Source organism: Anser anser (assembly GCF_964211835.1).
Source record: "Anser anser genome assembly, chromosome: 8".
In the NCBI taxonomy this organism is placed as follows: Eukaryota; Metazoa; Chordata; class Aves; order Anseriformes; family Anatidae; genus Anser; species Anser anser.
Window position 1 is genome coordinate 13,491,024 of NC_139728.1, and position 13,447 is coordinate 13,504,470.

General features: G+C 39.6%; 1 protein-coding gene across 13 annotated transcripts in view; it reads right to left on the reverse strand.

The window, feature by feature from the left end:
- Positions 1-13,447, reverse strand: part of LOC310903296 (uncharacterized protein) — a 92,074-nt gene that overhangs the window by 23,025 nt on the left and 55,602 nt on the right. Inside the window, exon 1 of one of the 13 annotated variants that reach the window (XM_083846231.1) lies at positions 481-4,736. The exons of the other annotated variants lie outside the window; for them this stretch is intronic. The gene's annotated coding sequence lies outside the window, so the exon portion shown is untranslated. Of the gene's footprint in view, positions 1-480; positions 4,737-13,447 lie in introns of those variants that run through there. 13 annotated transcript variants of the gene reach the window in all.

Below are 13,447 nucleotides of genomic sequence, written 5' to 3' on the forward strand. Positions count from 1 at the left end.
AATTGTTAGAGACCATAAATTTTGGTGACGTTATTTATTTATATTGGGAATCTGTCATATATGTGGCTCTTCTTTTCTTACTGTAAGATTTGAAGGAGTTCTAATGAACCTTACACCTAATTAAAAAAACAGTTTCTCCCCCCCTAAAAGCACTTTCAGTAGGGAAAAAGCCATCTAATGCACTAGACAACTAAACTACTTATGCAAAGCTGTTCTGTGGGCACATGGCATAAATGGATCTGAGCCAGCACCCATAGCTCCATTATAATTTATATTTATTATCCTAGTACATGCTTCTTCAGTCCAGTTTCTAGACCTCTATTTTAAATCTTCAACTTGGGTGTTTTACACAAGGACTAGATTCAGACAAATGGCAATCCTGATGCCCGATTACAAAAGAAATCAATCAGATGTCATAACTGGAAAGGTACGTGAAGCAAGATAAATATAACAGGTACTACAGCACATGGAATTGCTTACAGCAGGGACACAGCTCCACTTTCATCTGTAAATCACGGGGGATTTTCCTTTTTCTACAAAACATAATTCGTTAAGGAGAAAAAATCCTATAGTTATTTAAATGTACCAGCACATTATGGTTTGAGTTTCATTTTTTTAAGATGCTATTAATTACCACTGACAACTTTCTCCCAGAAAAAGAAGTCTGTAGGGAATAGGTCCAGGACAAGAATGTTTCTTCCTACATTTATGGAAAATCAAGTATGTCTCACACTACACAACCACTCCACACACTGTGAGTTTAAAACCCTCACAATGTAGTTAAGGAATTGTTTTCAAGCTCTGAAAATTACAAGAATTTGTAGTGGATTGAAAATAGTATTTACATTTAAAAATTTGTACAAAAGTATAAGGAAATGGTGACAAAATACTTGGCATTAAGAAATTGCAGTCAACTGAGAAAAACCTTGTCAAATGCAAATCAAAACCTTGTCTAATGGAAATCGTTACTCACATACATAGGTAAAATTAGATTAGGTCTCCTAGTTGTATCCAGTTTGGGCTCAGTCTATCTGAATTTGCTGAGTGCAGCTGTGAGAGATCGATTTTATATTTCCTTAATCCCAAATTCTGTTAACCAGTGGCACAAGCTCCAGAATTATTTTGCAATCAGTGTGCGCCAGCCTGGTCTCAGAATTTCCACAAAGCCCTTCAGTTTATCTCCAGGACCAAAAACCAAAGGGACTGAGGAACCTGGGGTCTTCCTAGCAATTTCAGGATACACAGTTGAAAAGTATTGAGGTCACTACCATAAAATATGTTCCAAAAGGCAGGGCTGGGTCCTCTAATTTGTGTTGGAGAAGAAACATTTTGAGGTAAGAGATTGATTGATTGACTGATTTACTGAATGGTTATTTGAAAATTCATGACTTCTATAGTTTTTAAGAAGCTGAGCAAGATATGTGCACAGGTTACTTGAGGGAAAAGTAGATGGTAATTTATATTCTCTGACATAACTGTTTTTTATATGTCAATACTTCAAAATATTAATTTAACTCCAAGATCTGATTTAAGTGAAGTCATGATTTTGCCTAAGAAAATTCTTAGGAAACTTAAGGAAACAAAATAAAACTGAAAAAAAAAATAGGCTTTGTTTCTGAGAAAAAGTGATTTGTCTTTGATATGATGAGGCATGATGCTACAGTATTACACTAACAAGTGGAATCACTTCAGACCTGAGTAACAAAAGTGAGAGTTAGCATTTTGTAGCAACTGTCTATAAGGTGACTTTTAAGCTGATTTCTCTTTTGAACTTGATGAATGCAATTCTGATAACTTAAGGAGTTAGTTAAGTTTATTATAACTTTTTTACTCTTCGGGTATCCATCCATGCCTGGCTCTAACATAGGACAGACTTTAGTCAGAAAGAAAAACACATAATTTGAGAACTGCAAGCAATCTTTTGTAACATTTTAAGTTCTCCCCAGTCTGGTAAGTAGTTGACTGTATTAATGTATCACGACTTATTAATATAATTTGTTAATCTGTGTGGAAGACAGCATTTTTGCTCTGTCTCAAACATTGTTTGCAGAATTTCCTACCTAGCAACATAGACCTACCTATCTGTATGGCTAGCACATCTCTTCTTGATCGGCTGGTGCCTGAACAGACTGGAATGCATGGGCAGGACAAAAATGCCAGTATGGCATGTGCTAGGCATGTGGTACCGGGGGAATCCCTGCCTAGTGGCAGTGGTCTTAACCAATCAGAAATAAGAACATCCATAATGTGATTGCAAGCTATCTCTTGCAATCTATAAGACACCTTTGCTTATATTTCATTACTTTTTCTATCACTCCCTCCTTGTCCTGGTTTCAGTTAGGATAGAGTTAATTTTCCTCCTAGTAACTGGTAGGGTGCTATGTTTTGGATTAGGATGAGAAGAGCGCTGATAACATGCTGATGTTTTAATTGTTGCAGAGCAGTGCTTTCACTAAGCCAAGGACTTTTCGGCTTCTTGCTCTGTTCTGCCAGAGGGCAGGCTAGGGGTGCAGCAGGAGCTGGGAGGGGACAGACCCAGGACAGCTGACCCAAACTGGCAGAAGGGGTATTCCATACCATCTGATGTCATACTAAACAACATATAGGGGTGGCTAGCCGGGGTTAGGGGGGCCGGCTGCTCAGGGATAGGCTGGGCATCGGTCAGTGGGTGGTGAGCAATTGCATTGTGCATCACTTGTTTCGTACACATTATTATTATTATTAATTATTATTATCTTCCTGTCTTAATAAACTGTCTTTATCCCAACTCACAGGCTTCACTTTGCCGTTTGTCTCCCCCGTCCCACAGAGGGAGGGGTGAGGGTGAGCGAACGGCTGTGTGGTGTTTAGCTGCCAGACAAGTTAAGCCACAACACCCGTTCTTAACTTTCACTTCTCTTTTGATATTTTCACACAAAAGTAATAAACTGGTGGACAATATTGGACCTTCCTTATGTCTTAATCTCACTGTGGGTGACTCATGAATGGCCCACTGAGCAATTGGAATGGGACAATCTGGTAATTCAGTTCAAGTTGGCACCCTATGTTTCTGAAAGGAATAAAATAAAAAGAGCATAATGATGAAAACTTATCATCTTGCCATCTGCAAATCTGAATGACAGAAAAAGTGAAATCCACACTGATGAATAGTTAGGTATCTCATGGTGATATGGTTACTATAGCCGTAGGCCAAAAGACACAGTGCACTGTAAAGATACTACCACAATTTAAGAAATATTAAACGAAGCTGTATGACTGGACTGCCTTGACAGCGCAGACTGCCTGCCTGTAATAAATATACAGCAGTTGCGAAATTACTAAGGCATTCAATCAATCACAGACATAAAGAAACCTCTAAATTTCTTCTTTTTGACTTAGCCAGATGGTCCTTCCTGAAAATAGGAAGCAAAACTGGGAGCCGTATGAACTGTAATATTTTTGTCTTGATTCCTTTATATATAATACTGTCAAAAAGGTACTCTTTTTCTTCTATGCAATAAATAGCCTTCAGTCCCCAAATCTGAGTACCTAAGAGGTCTACAAAAATATAGTACAATTTTCCAGAAAAGCAAGAGATTGTGTATACAGTGCTAAATCTAATGTCATTTGAAGAGGACCTGACAGCATTTAGATTTTTCTACTGTTGAGTTAGAACTGATAACCTAGGACAAACACAGAGAACTTGTACCACAAACTAATTCCAGCCTTCAGGTGGTTGAAAGATTTAGATTGTCAGAGCAGACCCCAAAACTTTGGAACTGACTAATAATGGAGCATCCCAGACAAATGAATATGGTACCAAAGGTAGCCTTTATTGTGGATGTTTCTAGTCACTGCTGCAGAGCCTGAGGCATCCACAGAACTAACATGAACTTTGGTTTCACAGTTATTAGGCCCACACAGCATATTTTATTTCTGAAACACCATTTTCCAGTATTTCCTCTACTGAGTCCTGTTTGTAACTTTTGAGGTGTGAGGGGATTTTACATATGTTGTTACCTAATGTAATCCAAAAGGATATTAAAACACTGAAATGACTTTCAAAATCTGTCCCCTCCATTCTATTTAAGCAACCCCATATCCACTGCACTTATTTATTTTCCAAGTAAACAACATAAGATGGTGCACCACTGTACTAGCATTTATTGCTACTAATAAGACAGAATTTCTACATACCATGAAAATTTATGTATTTTTTTCCTTTTAAATAGTCATTTAATATTTCATATACTCTAACGTGACCACCACTTATTTCCACAAGTTGCTAAGATATTTTTTTCCATTGGCTTGATTGCACACAAACTACAGTGAAACATAGTTAAGAGGAATTGGGCTGCCTGTAAACTCAGTCTTGTTTGGGGACTGCATATGGTAACTGGTAACTCAGATTTACAAAATAATTTACTATTCTCATCTGGAAGAAGCAAAATACAGAGCAAAAGCTACATTGGATCAACAATATATGACTGATTCATATTTATTTACCACCCAGATGATTATATGGTGGAGTTAAAAAAAAAAAGTATGGATTTAAAGTTTTTAAAAATAAATTTACATTTCTTTCCCCTAATGTAACAAATTTCTACTAAATAATTACTTGGATGTTTCACAATAATATAGGATCAGTATATTTTGATATGGCTATTATGACTCTTCAGTTATAGAAGAAGATATTTTCAGAATAAAATGACTTACTGATAATAAACAATAGTAAGGTTAGAAGCAGTGACCATGTCGAAAAGTTCTACTGCCATCAAAAATAGAAAGAGAGAAAAACAGCAAGGAAGGAAGAAGGAAGGAAGGAAGAAGGAAGGAAGGAAGGAAGGAAGGAAGGAGGGAAGGAAGGAAGGAGGGAAGGAAGGAAGGAAGGAAGGAAGGAAGGAAGGAAGGAAGGAAGGAAGGAAGGAAGGAAGGAAGGAAGGAAGGAAGGAAGGAAGGAAGGAAGGAAGGAAGGAAGGAAGACAGAAAAAAAAGAAAGAAAGAGAAAGAAAGAGAAAGAAAGAGAAAGAAAGAAAGAAAGAGAAAGAAAGAAAGAAAGAAAGAAAGAAAGAAAGAAAGAGAAAAAGTTATTTTCATTTGACCTGAAGAGGTCAGGCAGTTGGACTAGATTGTCTTTGAAGGTCTCTTCCAACTGATCTGTTCTATTCTAATCTATTAAAGTTGTACAATAATGCTTTATCAGAAAAAAAAAAAATCATTTTGTGGAATGAAATACATTTCATTTTTTCTATATGTTCACTTTTTCTGTGATCAGCTTGTGTTTTTCCTAATGATAGAATGATTTGTGTTTGAAAGGCATTTAAAGATTATCTAGTTCCACCTTCACTGACAACGGCAGGGACACATTGCATTTGACCATGTTGCTCAAAGCCCCATCCAACCTAGCCTTGAACACCACCAGGGATGGAGCACACACAGCTTCTTTGGGCAACTTATTCCAGTGCTTCTTCACCTTGATAGTAAAGAATGTCTTCCATATATCAAATGTAAACATACCCTCTCTTACTTTAAAACCATTAGCCCTTGTCCACTAACTGCATTCCCTAATAGTAGGTCTCTCTTCTGCTTTCCTGTAGGCCGCCTTTAGGTACTGGAAGGCCGCTATAAGGTCTTCCTGGAGATTTCTCTTCTCCAGGCTGAAAAACCTCAGCTCCCTCAGACTGTCTTCATAGGAGAGGCAGACTTGCCCTCTGATCACCCTTGTGAACTCCTCTGAACTTGTTCTAATACTTCCATTTCCTTCTTATATTGGAAGCCCAGAGATGAACAAAGTACTCTAGGTGGGGTCTCACAAGAGCAGAGTAGAGGGGGAGAATCTCCTACCTTGACCTGCTGGTCACACTTCTTTTGATGCAGTTCAGGATACTGTTGGCTTTCTGGGCTTCAAGCGCACATTGCTGACTTGTGTTCAGTTTCTCATCAACCAACAAAATATATATATATATTTTCCCAGTTGTTACCCTCTTTCTCTAAATATTTGATTATATTTTTAAAAATCTTTTAATATTCTTCAGAAAGAGTATTCAATAAATAATTAGAAATGATTGTCCTGACCAATGTCAGTAAAATATCCATGCATTCGTGGAGCTCCTCTGACAAGAACTAGAGAGATATAATTAACTGCCTAATCATATTCAGATTCTTCATTTTTGCAAGTGTGTTCATTAGAAACAATTTAAACACCTAGAGTTAAAAATAAAACTTTTAGTTCTAGGAACTCCAATAGTAAAACTAGTGGGCCCAGAATAATGACTTTATGAAATTAAAAAAAAATAAATTCATTTTACTGCAGTGAGAAAGCAATGCTGCAACATATTTTTCAACTAATCTGTGAAGACCATGGTGTGTGCTTCATGATACATCTTTTCTGTTTGGAAATCCTTCACAGAAAAAATCTAACAACAGAGTTGGAAGCAATGGCACAATTAGAGAAATATAAATTGTTTGCTATCACAGAGATGTGGTGGGATGGATCACACAGCTGGAACACTGGAGTAGAGAACTACAAACTTTTCAGAAGAGATAGGCAGGGAAGGAGAGGTGGGGATGTTGCCCTCTATGTTAAGAAAGGGATAGATTGCAAAGAGCTGTCTCTGAGAAACAGCCACGGACAGGCTGAGCTTGTGAGTAAAAGGTTAGGACTGGACCAATAAAGGACACCTTGTGGTCAGGGTCTATTACAGGCTGCTTGATCAAAGGGAGTCTTTCTTGCTTCAATTACAAGAAGCATCACACATGCATGCTTTCATCCTGATGGGGGACTTCAACCATCTGGATGTCTGCTGGAAAAGCTACACAGCAGGCTGTGAGCAATGCAGGAGACTCCTGGAGTGCACTGAGAACTTTCTGGTCCAGGTATTAGGCAAACCGACCAGAGGAGAAGCGTTATTGGACCTGGTGCTCATCAGTGCAGATGAACTCAGTAAACAGGTTAAGATTAGAGGCAGTCTGGGGTGCAGTAACAACACCCTTGTTGACTTTGCGATCTCAAGGAATATGGGCCTGTCAAAGAGCAGAGTCAGGACCCTGAAATTCCGAAGAGTGAACTTCCAGAAGTTTAAAGACCTAGTGGATGACATCCCCTGGACCACTGTCCTTAGGGACAAAGGAGCAGAGCTGGCAATTCTTTAAGGATGTTTTTTCTTAGAGCACAAGAACTCGTGGTGAATGGAGTTAAATCCAGTTGGAGGCCGGTCACTAGTAGAGTCCCCCAGGGCTCAGTACTAGGGCCAGTTCACTTCAATGTCTTTATCGATGATCTGGATGAGGGGATCGAGTGCACCCTCAGTAAGTTTGCAGACGACACCAAGTTAGGTGCATGTGTCGATCTGCTCGAGGGTAGGAAGGCTCTGCAGGACAATCTGGATAGGCTGGACCGATGGGCTGAGGCCAACTGTATGAAGTTCAAGGCCAAGTGCCGGGTCCTGCACCTGGGGCACAACAACCCCATGCAGCGCTACAGGCTGGGAGACGAGTGGTTAGAAAGAGAAGGACCTGGGAGTATTGGTTGATAGTCGGCTGAATATGAGCCAGCAGTGTGCTCAGGTGGCCAAGAACGCCAACAGCATCCTGGCTTGTATAAGAAACAGTGTGGCCAGCAGGGCTAGGGAAGTGATTGTCTCCCTGTACTCGGCTCTGGTGAGGCCGCACCTCGAGTACTGTGCTCAGTTTTGGGCTCCTCACTACAAGAAGGACATCGAGGTGCTCAGGCGAGTCCAGAGAAGGGCAACAAAGCTGGTGAGGGGTCTGGAGAATAAGTCTTACGAGGAGTGGCTGAGGGAGCTGGGATTGTTTAGCCTGGAGAAGAGGAGGCTCAGGGGCGACCTTATTGCTCTCTATAGGTACATTAAAGGAGGAGGTGTGGATTGGTTTATTCTCTCATATGCCTAGTGATAGGACAAGGGGGAATGGCCTCAAGTTGCGCCAGGGGAGGTTTAGGCTGGATATTAGGAAGAACTTCTTTACCGAAAGGGTTTTTAGGCATTAGAATGGGCTGCCCAGGGAAGTGGTTGAGTCACCATCCCTGGAGGTCTTTAAAAGGCATTTAGATGTAGAGCTTAGTGATATGATTTAGTAGATGACTTGTTAGTGTTAGGTCAGAGGTTGTACTAGGTGATCTTGGAGGTCTCTTCCAACCTAGATGATTCTGTGGTTCTGTGATTCTGTAACTCTCCATCCTTCCTGCTGTGTAAGAAAGTGAGCAGGGAGGGTAGAAAACTGGGATGGCTGACCAAGGATCTGCAGGTCAGACTGAGGTGCAAGAAGGAAATGCACAGAGAGTGGAAGCAGGGACACCTGACCTGGGAAGAGTAGAGGGATGCTCCCTGGATGTGCAGGGATGAAATCAGGAAAACCAAGGTACAGATGGAATTGAGCTTGGCAAGGGATGCAAAGAATAACAGGAAGGGTTTCCATAGGCACATTGCTCAGAAAAGAAAGGCCAAGGAGAGTGTTCCCCCTCTGATGGATGAGAAGGGTGAACTGGTAGTGACAGACATGGAGAAGGCTGAGGTACTCAACTTCTTTCTCTCAGTCTTCACTAGCAGGCAGGCTTCCCACGTCTCCTCTTTCCCTGAACCTGTAGATGAGGGCTAGGGAGCAAAGTCCCTCCCATAGTAAGCAAAGAGCAGGTTTGAGACCACCTGATGAACCTGAACAGGTACAAGTTTATGAGGTCTGATGTTATGCTTCACTTCTGTGCATATGAAGATCATTGAACAGACTCTCCTGGAAGCAATATCAAGGCACATGCAGGACATGGAGTTGATCTGAAACAGCCAGCATGGCTTCACCAAGGGCAAATCATGCCAAAACTCTCTATTGGCTTTCTGTGGTGGAGTGACGGCATCAGTTGACAAAGGAGGACCAACCAATGTCATCTACCTGGACTTCTGTAAGGCCTTTGACATAATCCCACATGACATCCTGATATGCATATGATGGCTGGGCCACACAGTGGATAAGGAACTGGCAGGATGGCCACACACAGAGAGTTGCAGTCAAAAGCTCCATGTCCAGGTAGAGGCCAGTGACTAGTAGTGTCCCTCAGAGGTCTGTCTTGGGAACAGTGCTTTTCAATACCTTTATCAATGACAAAGACAATGGGATGGAGTGCACCCTCAGCTCATTTTCAGATGACACCAAGCTGAGTGGTGCAGATGATACAACAGAAGGAGAATACGCCATTCAAAGGCACCAGGGTAAGTTTGAGAAGTGGGCACACATGAAACTAATGAGGTTTAACAAGTCCAAGAGAAAGGTGCTACACCTAGCTCGGGGCAATACCAGACATGAGTACCCACTGGGGTACTTATTGACAGCAGCCCTGCTGAGAAGGACTTGCAGGTTCAGGTGGACGAAAGGCTTGACATGAGCCACTAGTATGCAATTACAGTCCAGAATATCAACTGCATCAACAGAGGAGTGGCCAGCAGGTCAAGGGAGGTGATTGTCCCACTCCACTCCACCCTAGTGAGGCCCCACTTGGAGCCCTGCATCCAGGTCTGGGCCCCCAGCACAAGAAGGATGTGGGACTGTTAGAGCCAGAGGGTCCAGAGGAGGGCTATGAAGATGATCAAGGGACTGGAGCACCTCTCATGTGAAGACAGGCTGAGGGAGTTAGGGTTGTTCAGCCCGGAGAAGAGAAGGCTCTGGTGAGACCTTATTGTGGCTTCCAGTACCTAAGGGGACTTATAGAAAAGCTGGAGAAGGACTCTTTTTCAGGGAGCGTAGTGATAGGCCAAGGAGTAATGGCTTGTTCTACTCTAAGAGAGGATAGATTTAGAATAGGTATTTGGAAGCAATTCTTTACTCAGAGGGTGGTGAAGCACTGGAACATGTTGCCCAGAGAAGCTGTGGATGTCTCATCCCTGGAGGTGTTCGAGACCAGTTTGGATGAGGCTCTGAGCAACCTGATCTAGAGGGGGGCATCCCTGCCAAGGCAGGGGGGGTGGGTGGAACTAGGTGATCTTTAAGGTCCCTTCCAATCCAAACAATTCTATGATTCTATGATTCTACAATGATATGATCTCGTCACCACGGGGTGTACTTCACAATATGTCTTCTGTTTGGAAAGCCTTCAGAGCAAAAATCTAAGAAGTAGCTAATTGCACAGAAAGCATTCACATTGCTGCTCTTATTCAGGAAGAGTGACTTTCCTGAGCCTTCTATTCTGCTAGCAAATCATGAGCTGTATTTTTCCTAATATAAACCTGAGAAATAATTCTATTACAGCTTATTCTCTTGCTAACCAATTAAGTCTATTAACACAATACAAGTCTTGTATAATTACAATTAAAAGTGTGAACAAAGCTGAGACCACATGTTGGTGCAATGAAATGCATCTCCTTAAAAGTCAAAGTCTAAAACAATGGGATGGGATTTTCTCCTGTAGCTGAGGAAGAGGGAACATGAGACATCCATGTCCAGAAGCCACAGAAAATGTCAGAATGGCAGAGAACATCATGGGGCTTTGTACTGGGTCTGACTTGAATGGAGTTAGCTTTTCCTGAAGCGGCCCAAATAGTGCTGTGCTCTGCACTTGTGGCTAGAACACCATTGGTATCACACCAGTGTTTTGTCTATTGCTGAGAAGTGCTGGCACAGCATCGACTCCCTCCAACCAACCCCCAGAGCCAGTAGTCTGGGGATGGGCAAGAGGTAGGGAGGAGACATCACCAGGGCAGCTGACCTAAACCAACCAAAAGATTATTCCATACCATATGATGTCACACTTAGCAATAAAAGGTGGGAAAGGGGAAAGGGGAGGAGCGGGGAGGTGTTTGTTATGAAGACATTTATTCTTCTGAACAACCACTGCATGTGTTGAGGCCCTGCTTCCTAGGACGTGGCTGAACATCGCTCCTTGATAGGAAGTAGAGAACAATTTTTTTCCCTTCTCTTTGTGCTTCTGAATGGCCTTTGCTTGGTTTTTGTTGTTGTTTTTTCTCTTTCTTTTCCCTTTAATTAAATTATCCTTATCTCAACCCATGAGCCTTTTTTATTTATTTATTTATTTTTTTAACTTTCTTTTGGGCATACTTCCTTCTCCCCCTCTTCTTTTGAAGAAGGGGAGTGAAAGAGTGCTTGTGGTGGAATTTAGCTGCCCAGCAGTGTAAAACCACCACAGGCTTTTATCTAAAATTATCACAAACAAATCGCTGCCTCATGTTTCCTTTGAATATAATGATGATAACAATTTATATTGTGTTGATTGTACAATATGAAATCAATTGTTAAAAGCAAGTGTAGGTTATGCCAGCAGTAGTTAAGTCTACTTGGAATTCAGATCTTGCTCTGTTTCTCCAATATTCGATCAGGTTACTGCTTCACAAATAAATATCTTTTGCTCCTCAAATTCTTTTTACAATTGCACTTCCCACTTTACCACTGCATTTATAAAGAATGGAGGGCAAATAAGAGTGCTGGTTGCACATAGCCTATTAAACACATCAAAGAATTTTTGAAATCTCTTTAGGTGACTATAGTGGTCATGAGGGTCATTTTAGGCAAATTAGCAAATCAAGCAATCTGAAATTCCTCTGCAAATTAAGTTCTTCAGTTTAGGAATGATCAGTCAGATTATCAATTTATCCTTTCTCTTTCTATTTCACTCTTGCAATTACCAGACAATCTAGAAAGATGAACAGGGCTGTGTGTGCTAAAAGTCTTTCACATTGCTGGTTTCTTCTCTCTTTTACATTGAATTTTCATAGTTAATGTAGAATGACTATTCTACATTTCACTTAGCAAATCAAAACCTGCTTTACTTTGAGTAGAGAGTTTAAATAAATAATAAAAAAACCTGTGTTGATGGACCTTTTGATCAATAGTATCGACAATCTGCTTTCAAAATTCATTTTTATACTGTCAAAACAAATCATCTAAGAAAATAACACCATTCATTTCAGTGGAAATGAAAGTCTGTAATAGTATAAATGACATATCTCTAGATTGTTGCATGCCTTAGAAAATAGATCTGCAATAAAGCAAGTCTAATCCTTGAGAATTTACTTGTAGAAAATCCATAATACTGAAATACTGCAATACTGAAAACACTCTATCAAAACCAAACATAAGGCAAGGCCTGTCTAAAGCACATGTAGTCAAAGTAAAGTGTATTTTAACAAAAAATTACTTCTTTCTGAGTTGCCAGAAGGAAAAGCCTCCAGAGCATTTCTGCTTCTGGGGGGTGCAAACGTTTTTCTTTAACTGGAAGAGATGAAGATTTTTGTTAAGCTTTTACATTTTTCAGAAACCCTTTATTCATCAATGTTCATCAATGTTATGTTTTGATTTAGAGCTTTGCATTCAACATCTTTCCAATGTCATTCAACATCAATATTTTTTGAAAGCAATGTACTTGTTATATGTTTTTGATGATCTCTGCTATTGAAAATACAGACAAAATAGAGAGAATTCCCACTTTTTTTTTTTTTTACGGGAAAAGTAATAAACAATCATTTTCTTTTACTTACATCTTCTTTATTTACCATGCATTTTACCCCCTGACTAGATCTGAACTAACAAAAAGATTTGTGGAGGGAAATGGTATCTTCCTTTTTTTTTTTTTATATATATATATATATATATTTTTTTTTTCAGTATGTCCTCAGGAGTAAAAAACAGAAAAAAGACAACCAACCAACAAACCAAAAATAAAATCACATCTTTCACGATCCACAGCTTTTTAGAACAGAGATGAAAAATTACTTTTTTTTTTTTTTTTTTTCCATAGTCCTTTTATATTCCTGGTATATTTTTAAGTTCAAAAGGTTTATATTAATATTTATGTAGATGAGCAGTACATGGTATTTCCTTAATTTGATTAAGCAATTAAGTGTGTAAGAGACAGAAGTTTTTGTTTTGTTTTGTTTTGTTGTTTTTTTTTTTAGAATAATTAGTAGTCAAGCAGTTTACCTCCTGAATTCGAAGGTAGTGAGGGATGCATATGAAAATTAAACTGTTGTAATAAATTTGCTGTAGATGGAATGTGTTATCAGATTATCTGTTTTCTTTATCTTAAGGAACAATGCTTACCAATGAGGAAAACATGGAAAAAAATCAACTTTTAACATACAGAGTTTGTAAGGGGAAAAAAAAATAAAATTGTTCAAATGTAAATTTATTATTCAGGAGGGCAAGCTAAACCTTTTTTTTTTTTTTTTTTTTTTTGCCTAAGAATTTACTTACATACATTATGGTCAGCATAGGTTAACTGTCCAGAACCAGGTCTGATTTAGACTTCAGACATGGCTCTTCTTGTAGTGTGATTGATATGTGTTTTCCACTAGAGATGTATCTTATTAACTGAATTCCATTTCAGCTCAGCCTTTTCAAATTGCAGGTCTGGAATAAAAATGGTGTAATGAGGCAGTCAACTGCACTTTCAAATAGGGTACATATATAAATACTACATTATAAAGAAAAAAAAATAAATATTTTGAGT